The following is an 11,505-nucleotide window of genomic DNA, read 5'->3' on the forward strand; positions in this document are numbered from 1 at the left end:
CTCGTAGGTTTATCGATCATATCAATAAGCTTTCACGTATGAGAACAATTCTCAAGTTTCGATACCAGTCATCATAATTTGGTTCAACCAACTTGTTGACATCAAGTATGCCACACAATGATATAACAGATATTTCGAAAAATCTGTAATTAAGAAAAAAATGCAATAGTATAAGAACACATTTATATATATCATAAATAAATGGACTTTTTTCTAAATGATATTTTTACTAAATAAATCAAATAATTTTAAGAAATTTATATTTCAATTTAGTAAAATAAAAGAATCCTCTATCAATATGAATAAGTCCCTTGGTAATCAAGTCGATTCTCACACATATTTTAAAGGTAGGTACTCTTACCAATTGTATCTCTATACAACTACCATAATTGCTCTATACCAAATAGTTCCTAGTTGTCAGGTTGTTCCTATTAATATAATTGAGTTCAACCATTATAATGACAAACAATTAATAAAATTTTATATTTTCCGAGTAGTCCAGACAAATAATATAAAATTAAACTAGTTATTTCCATATATGCATCTTATGAAACAAATAAGTTTATTTTATTATCGAACTATGATTATTTTGATTATCAAACCATTCTTTATAAATTAAAAATAAATAAATTTATTTATTTTGATGTCAAATTATATAATAAAATAGTTTATATTTTATTATCATAAACTCAATTTTAAATTAGAAAATATAATTATCAAAATAATTATTAAAAACATAATGATCAAATAACTACTCTAAAATTAATTTTGTTTAAATTATCTACATGCAATTAGTCCTAATAAATTTACATTACATGTAACACTTAATTCAAAATCACACAAAGGATAAATATACATGCAATAGTTAAATAAAAATTAAATATGTTAATGATATGTATTTACTATTATTATAATTTATAAAAATATTCCAAAATTGTTGTAAATATATAAATAAAATATTCCAAAAAATTTTCCACCAACACATTATATATATACATATCTCATATTTATATATTTATAAGAGTTGATGGCAGAGGCTACAGCTCCCATTTTGTTTTTTTTACCATTCATATTGTATACATATAAAAATATCTCATATCTACATATATATATTTCAGCGGCAGGACCGTAGTGGCTACATCAAAAAAAATTTTAATCCACATTGTGTATATCTTATATATATATATATATATATTTGTTGCACCCTAATTTTTCCAGCAACCTCAAAGATTATTTATATATATATATTGCGGTTGTCCTAATTTTTCAGCAGCTGCCAAAATTATATATATATATATATATATATATATATCTCACATATATATTGCAGCTGCCCTAATTTTTGCAGCAACCCAATTTAATATATATATACCATATATATATGTGCCGATGACAAATAATTTTCTTTTTTTTTAATTCATCATATGAATAAAAAAAATATTTTAAACAAAATTAAAATGACTAAATAATAATTCTAATATTTTAACTCTTCAAACATTCAATATATAATAGCAAAAATTAAAATCTAGTAATATAACTTAAATACAAAAAATTTATGACTTTAATATCACTGTAAGATTGTAATAGGATCACAACACGCAGTAGAAGATATAAAACAATTCAATATAATTTATTTGTATTTCAAAATTATATTAAAGACTAAAAATTAAATCTAAAACATAATTAATAATAGATTCTCAAAATAAAATTATTTAAAAATACAAATATTTTGTGCATATCCACACTAAAATCGAACTTTACTAATTAACTTTTTAATCAACAGAATATGTAAATAAATTGAATAATATTAAAATTTTAATAGAAAAAAATTCTCTCAATTTTTTTTTTCTTTTGGTGTGTATACGTGTGCAAAGGTTTTTTCTTTCTTCTCTAATTTTTGGAATCCCCACTCATATATGTATATATATATCATATATATATGGAAGGCATGGGTAGTTGTTAATTACTATTTGAATTTTTTTGTAACACCCAAATTTCATTATTTTTATTTTTTAATTTATTTTAATTTTAGTTTAATTTTTTAATATTTAATTTATAAGTTTTAATTTAATTTAATTTAATGCAAATAAAAATAATAATAATGATAAAATAGAGTAAAATTATTTTTGGGATTTAATTGAAATTGATTTTGGAAAAAAGGGGTGAAAATTTAGATTCTGGAGGGGTTTTTGAAAAGAAAATCAGAAACTGGGGGTCAAAACGCAATTTAGAAAAATTGTACTGCGTCAGCAGCCACGTCAGCAGCCCAGTCAGCAGCCCCGACCAACCAGAACACGCTGCGTGGCAAGGAAGCTGACGCGGGAGACCACGCGGGACGGAGCCACGTGAGCGATCCGCGTGCACGCGATCGAACGGTCTAGATCTCACGCGTGCGGACGACCCAGATCTCACGCGCACGGATGGCCCAGATCTCACGCATGCGGACAACCCAGATTGAGTCATGCACGGACGGCCCAAATCACAACGCGATGGACGGCCCAGATTTATTTCTATTTTAATCGCGATCGGACGACCCAGATTAAATCGTGATGGACGGCTGAGATTAAAAGGCGAATGTTATAAATAACCTCACCCACACCCAATCCCAAACCCTAGCTGCCAGTACCCTCACCAGAGAAGAAGAACCAGTCGCCGGAGGAGCCGGCCGCCGCCACCCGCCACCACACCGGATAGTTGGCCGACCGCCAAACGAGGTAAATTTTCTCCACTTGGCTCATTTTTTGATGCTGAATCCGCCTATGGCCAAATCGGAGCCAAACCACTGGCTAATCGGCTGGAAAACACCCTCATACTGGACGGGGTATTGAGGGATGGTATTTTTTGACGCTCATACCAGATAGGGTATGAAGATGACCGGTTAATTGACAATGTTGAATATTGGTTCCCGTGTAGTTGGACATTGTTATGGGCCCCCAAGGATACCAATTGACAAATAAAAGGGGAAAGTGGTTGCTATTGCTCACTCGAAAATGATATTAAAATATTATTTGAATTATTATGTCTCTATATGTTAATTTTAGAAATCTCACAACAGTAAGTATATGTAATAAATAGTTTTTTTCCTTATGATAAATGAATTTACTTAAATCAAGACCTCCATTGATTGTTTTTATGATTTTTACCAACTTTCAGTTTCTGTATCGGTGAGTAGTGGGATATTCTTACTGGGCAACTGTAGCTCACTCTTTCATTAACTATTTCAGATCAAGAGGACCTAGATCCAAATCCCGATCAACAAGAGGGTTGTGAATAATTCACCACCTGGACTCCCTTCAAAAGTTAGTGAAGATTGTTCTAGAATGCTCAGTATATTGCCTTTTGTTTATTTATATGATTTTCATTTGTTTCTTTTAGAAGAGACATTCTCGTAACCCTATTACGCATTCTAAATTATTATGTAAGGAATGTGAACCCTAAACTCTATTATTTCGCTTCCGTATTTAATTCATGACTTTATTTCTTTTTAAGTTTCGGGCCTTTACAGTTGGTATCAGAGCTGCGTTCCTCAAAACTATTTCTTACACAAAGACTTAAAAACACCAAATACGAACTATCACCCAACCCTTCCTTGTGAAAAATAAGTACAAAGACGCGAGGAGATGAGGTCCCTTACTGAACAGGGCAACCCGAGACGGGTCGCTTTGAGAGGATGTTGATCGGCTCTTCGAGATTTTAGAGAGACTCATCTCTGCCTAGTAGGCCAGGGAAGAGAGGAGGGAACTGTCTAACCCTCCACCACTTCCACAATATGTGCCACCCCTACAACAAGAGGATCTAATGCTTCTTTGATGCAACCGTGCTCCTCCGTCGTGTCATCCGACACCGTCACAATACAATTCAGATCCCCTACCTATCATCTGACACCGTTATAGGGCCATCCAGTCCCTCCCTAGCAACATCTGGCCCCTCTTCCATGGGACTTTGTTACACCCATGATGGACCTAATAGAGATTGACACGGTATATCCTGATGTATTTTTAAGAATGAATTGGTTAGCGACGTATCACGCCACCGTGGATTATTTTCACGAGAAAATTTATATTTAAGCCTCCTAACGAAGAGTCATTTAGAAGCTAATAGAAGTTTTGAATATTATTCCCTAATAGAAATTTTTTTATTACATAGTGGTTTAACTCGGTTGTTTTCTCTACATTGGAAAAACTTAAGAAAAAATTTGTATTCAAGGATCCTGGTAGTCCAAGACTTCCCGAATGTGTTTCCTGATGAACTTCCCAGACTACTAGTGGATAGTGAAGTTGAGTTCTCCATAGACCTTCAGTCTGACACGCAGCCTATCTTAGTTTTTCTTTGCCACATGAGTCGTGTTGAGATGGAAGAGATTAGGAAATAGATCAATGAATTATAGGATACTGAGCTAATCTAATATAGTGTGTCCCCTTGGGGTGCTGGACTCACATTTGTAAGGAAGGAGCAAAGGATGTTAAGATTATGTATTGGCTACAGGGGGCTGAACAGGATCACGATCAAGAACTAGTACACCCTCCCCAGGATCGATGACCTTTTTGATCAATTGCAGGGTGTCCAGATCTTCTTTAAAATAGACCTGCGTTTAGGTTACCATTAGTAAAGATCAAGGCAAAAGACATTTCTAAAATAATTGTTCGAAAAAAGTACAGACATTATGAGTTCTTTGTCATGCCATTTGGACTAACCAACATACCAGCCATCTATATGAATTTGATGAACAAAATTTTTAGATAATTCCCATATCAGTTTGTCATTGTATTTATCGATGATCTAATCTATTCAAAAAGTAGAGAGGAACATGCTCACCATCTTACTCAAGTTTTACAGATTCTCAGAGAGAAAAAGTTGTATGCAAAATTGAGTAACTATGGGTTCTGGCTCGAGCAGCCTACCTTCCTAGGGCACATCATATCAAGGGAGGGAGTGTCAATGAACTCCAAAAAAGTTGAGACAATGCTCGGTTGGGAGAAATTGACCTTGGTCAAGGAGATTCGTAGCTTTCTGGGGATGGCAGGCTATTACCGTAGGTTTGTAGAAGGATTTTCTAGCCTAGCTACTCCTTTGACTCGGCTCACAAAGAAGAATGTCAAGTTTGAGTGGAACGAGGACTGTGAAAAGAGCTTTTTAAAACTAAAAAAATAATTGACTACTACACCTGTGTTGGCCTTGCTGAGTGGGACATGTGGATATACAGTTTATAGTGATGCCTCCTACCTGAGGCTAGGCTGTATTCTGATGCAGCATGGGAAGGTCATAGCCTATAGGTCTAGGCAGTTGAAGAGTTATGACAAAAATTACCCCACCCACAACATAGAATTTGCTGTGATTATCCACACCCTGAAAACTTGGCACCATTACTTGTATAGAGAGACGTTTCACATCTATACTGACCATAAAAGTTTAAAATACATATTCACTCAAGAAGATCCCAACATGCATCAAAGATGATGGATAGAACATCTCAAGGACTACGACTGTAATATTTTGTATTATTCGGGCAAGGGCAACGTGGTAGCCGACGCACTTAGCAGAAAAAGTGCAAGTATATTAGCTCACCTAATGGTTTCAGAATGTAGAGTAGTAGGGGCCGCACAACAGGTATGACTTCAGGACCTGAAGAGAGTTACATGCTTGGCCCACCTGACTGTTCAACATGAGTTGATCCAGAGAATAAAGAAAGCCAAATCCGTCGATTTCATCCTAGCAGCCCTCAGGAAAGTTGCAGAACAGTGAGTAAATTAAGAATTTCAAGTCTTTGTCGATGGATTGCTCAAACTTCAGGACATGGCATGTGTTCTATGTGATAGTGAGTTGAAAAGGGACATCATAACAGAGGCTCATAGCTCAAAGTTTGTCATGCATCTAGGAAGCACTAAGATGTATCAAAGTATGCGATCCCAGTTTTGGTAGAACAGGATAGAAAAGGAGGTGACCGACTTTATTTTCAAGTGTCTGGTGTGTTAGCAAGTTAAGGCAGAGCATCCCAGAATTTGGCCCGAGATTAATTTTAAAATTTAAAAAATATATAAAAATCTAATTTTTAAATTAATAAAATTTTATTTAATGTGGAATTATGAAAAAAATAGGTTGAAGATGAAATTGAAAACAATTTTAGGAAAAATGAGTGAAATTTTGGATTGGGCTGGTGTTTTTGAAAGAAAATTCAGAAACTGAGGGTCAGAACACAATTAAAGAAAATTGCGTCACGTAGGACCGCCCAGTCAGCAACCTTGACAAACTGGAATGCATCGCGCGGCAAGACACGCTGACTCGGTGCCACGCAGGAGGCCATGCTAGCAATCTGCGTGCAATCAGACAGCCCGGAAGCGTTCCCACGTGCATGGACGGTCCGGATTCGTTCTCTCCTATGGTGCAATCGAACATCCGCTATTACATGCAAAGAATGGCCTAGCTTCGTTCCCTCTTTAAACGCGATCGTACAGTCGAGATCAAATCGTGATGAATAGTCAAGATTTATTTCTTCTTTAAACACGATCGAACGATCGAGATCAAATGCGATAAACTGCCCAGATTAACATGAGACGGTATAAATATCTTGCATAACATCGAACCCAAACCCTAGTTGTTAGCCTCCTGCTGGAAAAGAAGAACCAGACGCCGAAGAAGGGAGCCAACCGCTGCCTGCCGCTGCGCCAGAGCCACCTTTGACCGTCAAAAAAGGTAAAAATTCTCCTATCCACTCAGAATTTGGTTCTAAGCATGTCTATGGCCAAATTGGAGTAAAAAAATGGTAGTTGAGTCGAAAATCGTGGGCAAAACCCGAAACTTCCTCCGATGAGCCCCTTTTTGTTTCCCGTTTCATCCAATTTTTTCACTATTATGTTCAGTGTTCTATTTTCTAATGGTTGATTGAAGAAAAATGCCCAACTACAAGGGTGAGCCAGCTAAACCACCGCATCGAAAAATCCCACTACTAGTAGGTTTCCGTCTTATGGCTTTTTTCGGCCAACCGAGGCCCCCTAACGTGTTTTCTCGCTAGGAGGGGTATAGAACCGGTCGAAACTGGCTAAAACTCGCCAGAAACGGCCAGGCCGAGACAAACCACCGCTATGGACAATGGTTACGTCACCGAAGCACAGCAGTGCCACCGTGCTGGAATTTTAAAATTGGCCAAAAAAGGTTTTTAACACCAATTTTGAATTTTTTGGAGTATTTTTAGGTATGTGAAGCGTGTTTTAATCTCCGTAGAAAAATTCAAAAAATTCGGGGACCGCCAATTGGCATAGTAAAAATTTTGGTGTTTCAGATACCGATTCAGATAAGAATCTCTCATCTTATTCTCTGTTATAAAATTGAAGCTTAATAATCGATAATATGAAATTTGTGTAATTTAAAAAACTTTGAGAATAATTACAGGTACTAATGGAGATGGAATTGGTTAGTCATTTATTTGTTGTCTTGTTTAACTAATTGTTGAATTTACAGCTTTAAGTACATGATAATGTACTGGAATTGTTAAATGATTCTAGTGTGCTTCTTTGATATATATATATATATATTGCTTGTCTTGCGTGATTTACGGTTGATTTATGAAATTAGAAATTAATATGCAAACAAAAAATTATTTGGTCGTGTGAATTAATGAATTGTAGCCTTACTGATTCATTAGCCTATGTAATTTTGAAGTATTTTACATGTATTCAATATAAAAATGTGAAAATGTTCAATTTGTCTTTCATATTTTCTAAGTTAGTACTTGTTAAAATTTTACTTTGGTATAAGTATTATTTTACTTTTTGTTTTTGAAATATGATTTTGATATATGTGCATCACTTATTATAGAAAGGAGTTGTTTTGAAAATACCTAGACTATAGTAGGCTTCGATTTGGCCATACTTAATCATTCTGTGTTCGGGTGTATTGACAATGTGATAAATGTATAGTCATACATAACTGTTCTATGATAAGTGTATAGCCATACATAACTGTTCTATGTTCGGGAGTATAGGGAAATAATTTGATCTGAGTGCCCTAACCATTTTGTGTTCGGGGCGGTAGTAGTATTTTAAGTTACTAATGTATGTCGTTTCATGTTGGGGTATATGAAAAATCAATGATAAGTATGTGAACCTACACATAATATATGATAACTGATTTATCCTCCATAATAGTGATGAAGTTACAACGAAACAATTATGAATATGTTTTCTAATTTATGCATTTGTCTTAAGAAGTGTAAGTTTTGGTTAAAGGATGTTGCCTTCCTTAGAACCCTAAACCCTAAACCCTAAACCCTAAACCCTAAACCCTAAACCCTAAACCCTAAACCCTAAACCCTAAACCCTAAACCCTAAACCCTAAACCCTAAACCCTAAACCCTAAACCCTAAACCCTAAACCCTAAACCCTAAACCCTAAACCCTAAACCCTAAACCCTAAACCCTAAACCCTAAACCCTAAACCCTAAACCCTAAACCCTAAACCCTAAACCCTAAACCCTAAACCCTAAACCCTAAACCCTAAACCCTAAACCCTAAACCCTAAACCCTAAACCCTAAACCCTAAACCCTAAACCCTAAACCCTAAACCCTAAACCCTAAACCCTAAACCCTAAACCCTAAACCCTAAACCCTAAACCCTTAACCCTTAACCCTTAACCCTAAACCCTAAACCCTAAACCCTAAACCCTAAACCCTAAACCCTAAACCCTAAACCCTAAACCCTAAACCCTAAACCCTAAACCCTAAACCCTAAACCCTAAACCCTAAACCCTAAACCCTAAACCCTAAACCCTAAACCCTAAACCCTAAACCCTAAACCCTAAACCCTAAACCCTAAACCCTAAACCCTAAACCCTAAACCCTAAACCCTAAACCCTTAACCCTTAACCCTTAACCCTAAACCCTAAACCCTAAACCCTAAACCCTAAACCCTAAACCCTAAACCCTAAACCCTAAACCCTAAACCCTAAACCCTAAACCCTAAACCCTAAACCCTAAACCCTAAACCCTAAACCCTAAACCCTAAACCCTAAACCCTAAACCCTAAACCCTAAACCCTAAACCCTAAACCCTAAACCCTAAACCCTAAACCCTAAACCCTAAACCCTAAACCCTAAACCCTAAACCCTAAACCCTAAACCCTAAACCCTAAACCCTAAACCCTAAACCCTAAACCCTAAACCCTAAACCCTAAACCCTAAACCCTAAACCCTAAACCCTAAACCCTAAACCCTAAACCCTAAACCCTAAACCCTAAACCCTAAACCCTAAACCCTAAACCCTAAACCCTAAACCCTAAACCCTAAACCCTAAACCCTAAACCCTAAACCCTAAACCCTAAACCCTAAACCCTAAACCCTAAACCCTAAACCCTAAACCCTAAACCCTAAACCCTAAACCCTAAACCCTAAACCCTAAACCCTAAACCCTAAACCCTAAACCCTAAACCCTAAACCCTAAACCCTAAACCCTAAACCCTAAACCCTAAACCCTAAACCCTAAACCCTAAACCCTAAACCCTAAACCCTAAACCCTAAACCCTAAACCCTAAACCCTAAACCCTAAACCCTAAACCCTAAACCCTAAACCCTAAACCCTAAACCCTAAACCCTAAACCCTAAACCCTAAACCCTAAACCCTAAACCCTAAACCCTAAACCCTAAACCCTAAACCCTAAACCCTAAACCCTAAACCCTAAACCCTAAACCCTAAACCCTAAACCCTAAACCCTAAACCCTAAACCCTAAACCCTAAACCCTAAACCCTAAACCCTAAACCCTAAACCCTAAACCCTAAACCCTAAACCCTAAACCCTAAACCCTAAACCCTAAACCCTAAACCCTAAACCCTAAACCCTAAACCCTAAACCCTAAACCCTAAACCCTAAACCCTAAACCCTAAACCCTAAACCCTAAACCCTAAACCCTAAACCCTAAACCCTAAACCCTAAACCCTAAACCCTAAACCCTAAACCCTAAACCCTAAACCCTAAACCCTAAACCCTAAACCCTAAACCCTAAACCCTAAACCCTAAACCCTAAACCCTAAACCCTAAACCCTAAACCCTAAACCCTAAACCCTAAACCCTAAACCCTAAACCCTAAACCCTAAACCCTAAACCCTAAACCCTAAACCCTAAACCCTAAACCCTAAACCCTAAACCCTAAACCCTAAACCCTAAACCCTAAACCCTAAACCCTAAACCCTAAACCCTAAACCCTAAACCCTAAACCCTAAACCCTAAACCCTAAACCCTAAACCCTAAACCCTAAACCCTAAACCCTAAACCCTAAACCCTAAACCCTAAACCCTAAACCCTAAACCCTAAACCCTAAACCCTAAACCCTAAACCCTAAACCCTAAACCCTAAACCCTAAACCCTAAACCCTAAACCCTAAACCCTAAACCCTAAACCCTAAACCCTAAACCCTAAACCCTAAACCCTAAACCCTAAACCCTAAACCCTAAACCCTAAACCCTAAACCCTAAACCCTAAACCCTAAACCCTAAACCCTAAACCCTAAACCCTAAACCCTAAACCCTAAACCCTAAACCCTAAACCCTAAACCCTAAACCCTAAACCCTAAACCCTAAACCCTAAACCCTAAACCCTAAACCCTAAACCCTAAACCCTAAACCCTAAACCCTAAACCCTAAACCCTAAACCCTAAACCCTAAACCCTAAACCCTAAACCCTAAACCCTAAACCCTAAACCCTAAACCCTAAACCCTAAACCCTAAACCCTAAACCCTAAACCCTAAACCCTAAACCCTAAACCCTAAACCCTAAACCCTAAACCCTAAACCCTAAACCCTAAACCCTAAACCCTAAACCCTAAACCCTAAACCCTAAACCCTAAACCCTAAACCCTAAACCCTAAACCCTAAACCCTAAACCCTAAACCCTAAACCCTAAACCCTAAACCCTAAACCCTAAACCCTAAACCCTAAACCCTAAACCCTAAACCCTAAACCCTAAACCCTAAACCCTAAACCCTAAACCCTAAACCCTAAACCCTAAACCCTAAACCCTAAACCCTAAACCCTAAACCCTAAACCCTAAACCCTAAACCCTAAACCCTAAACCCTAAACCCTAAACCCTAAACCCTAAACCCTAAACCCTAAACCCTAAACCCTAAACCCTAAACCCTAAACCCTAAACCCTAAACCCTAAACCCTAAACCCTAAACCCTAAACCCTAAACCCTAAACCCTAAACCCTAAACCCTAAACCCTAAACCCTAAACCCTAAACCCTAAACCCTAAACCCTAAACCCTAAACCCTAAACCCTAAACCCTAAACCCTAAACCCTAAACCCTAAACCCTAAACCCTAAACCCTAAACCCTAAACCCTAAACCCTAAACCCTAAACCCTAAACCCTAAACCCTAAACCCTAAACCCTAAACCCTAAACCCTAAACCCTAAACCCTAAACCCTAAACCCTAAACCCTAAACCCTAAACCCTAAACCCTAAACCCTAAACCCTAAACCCTAAACCCTAAACCCTAAACCCTAAACCCTAAACCCTAAACC

This window comes from Carica papaya, chromosome 9 (assembly GCF_054855325.1).
Source record: "Carica papaya isolate Zhongbai chromosome 9, ASM5485532v1, whole genome shotgun sequence".
NCBI lineage: Eukaryota > Viridiplantae > Streptophyta > Magnoliopsida > Brassicales > Caricaceae > Carica > Carica papaya.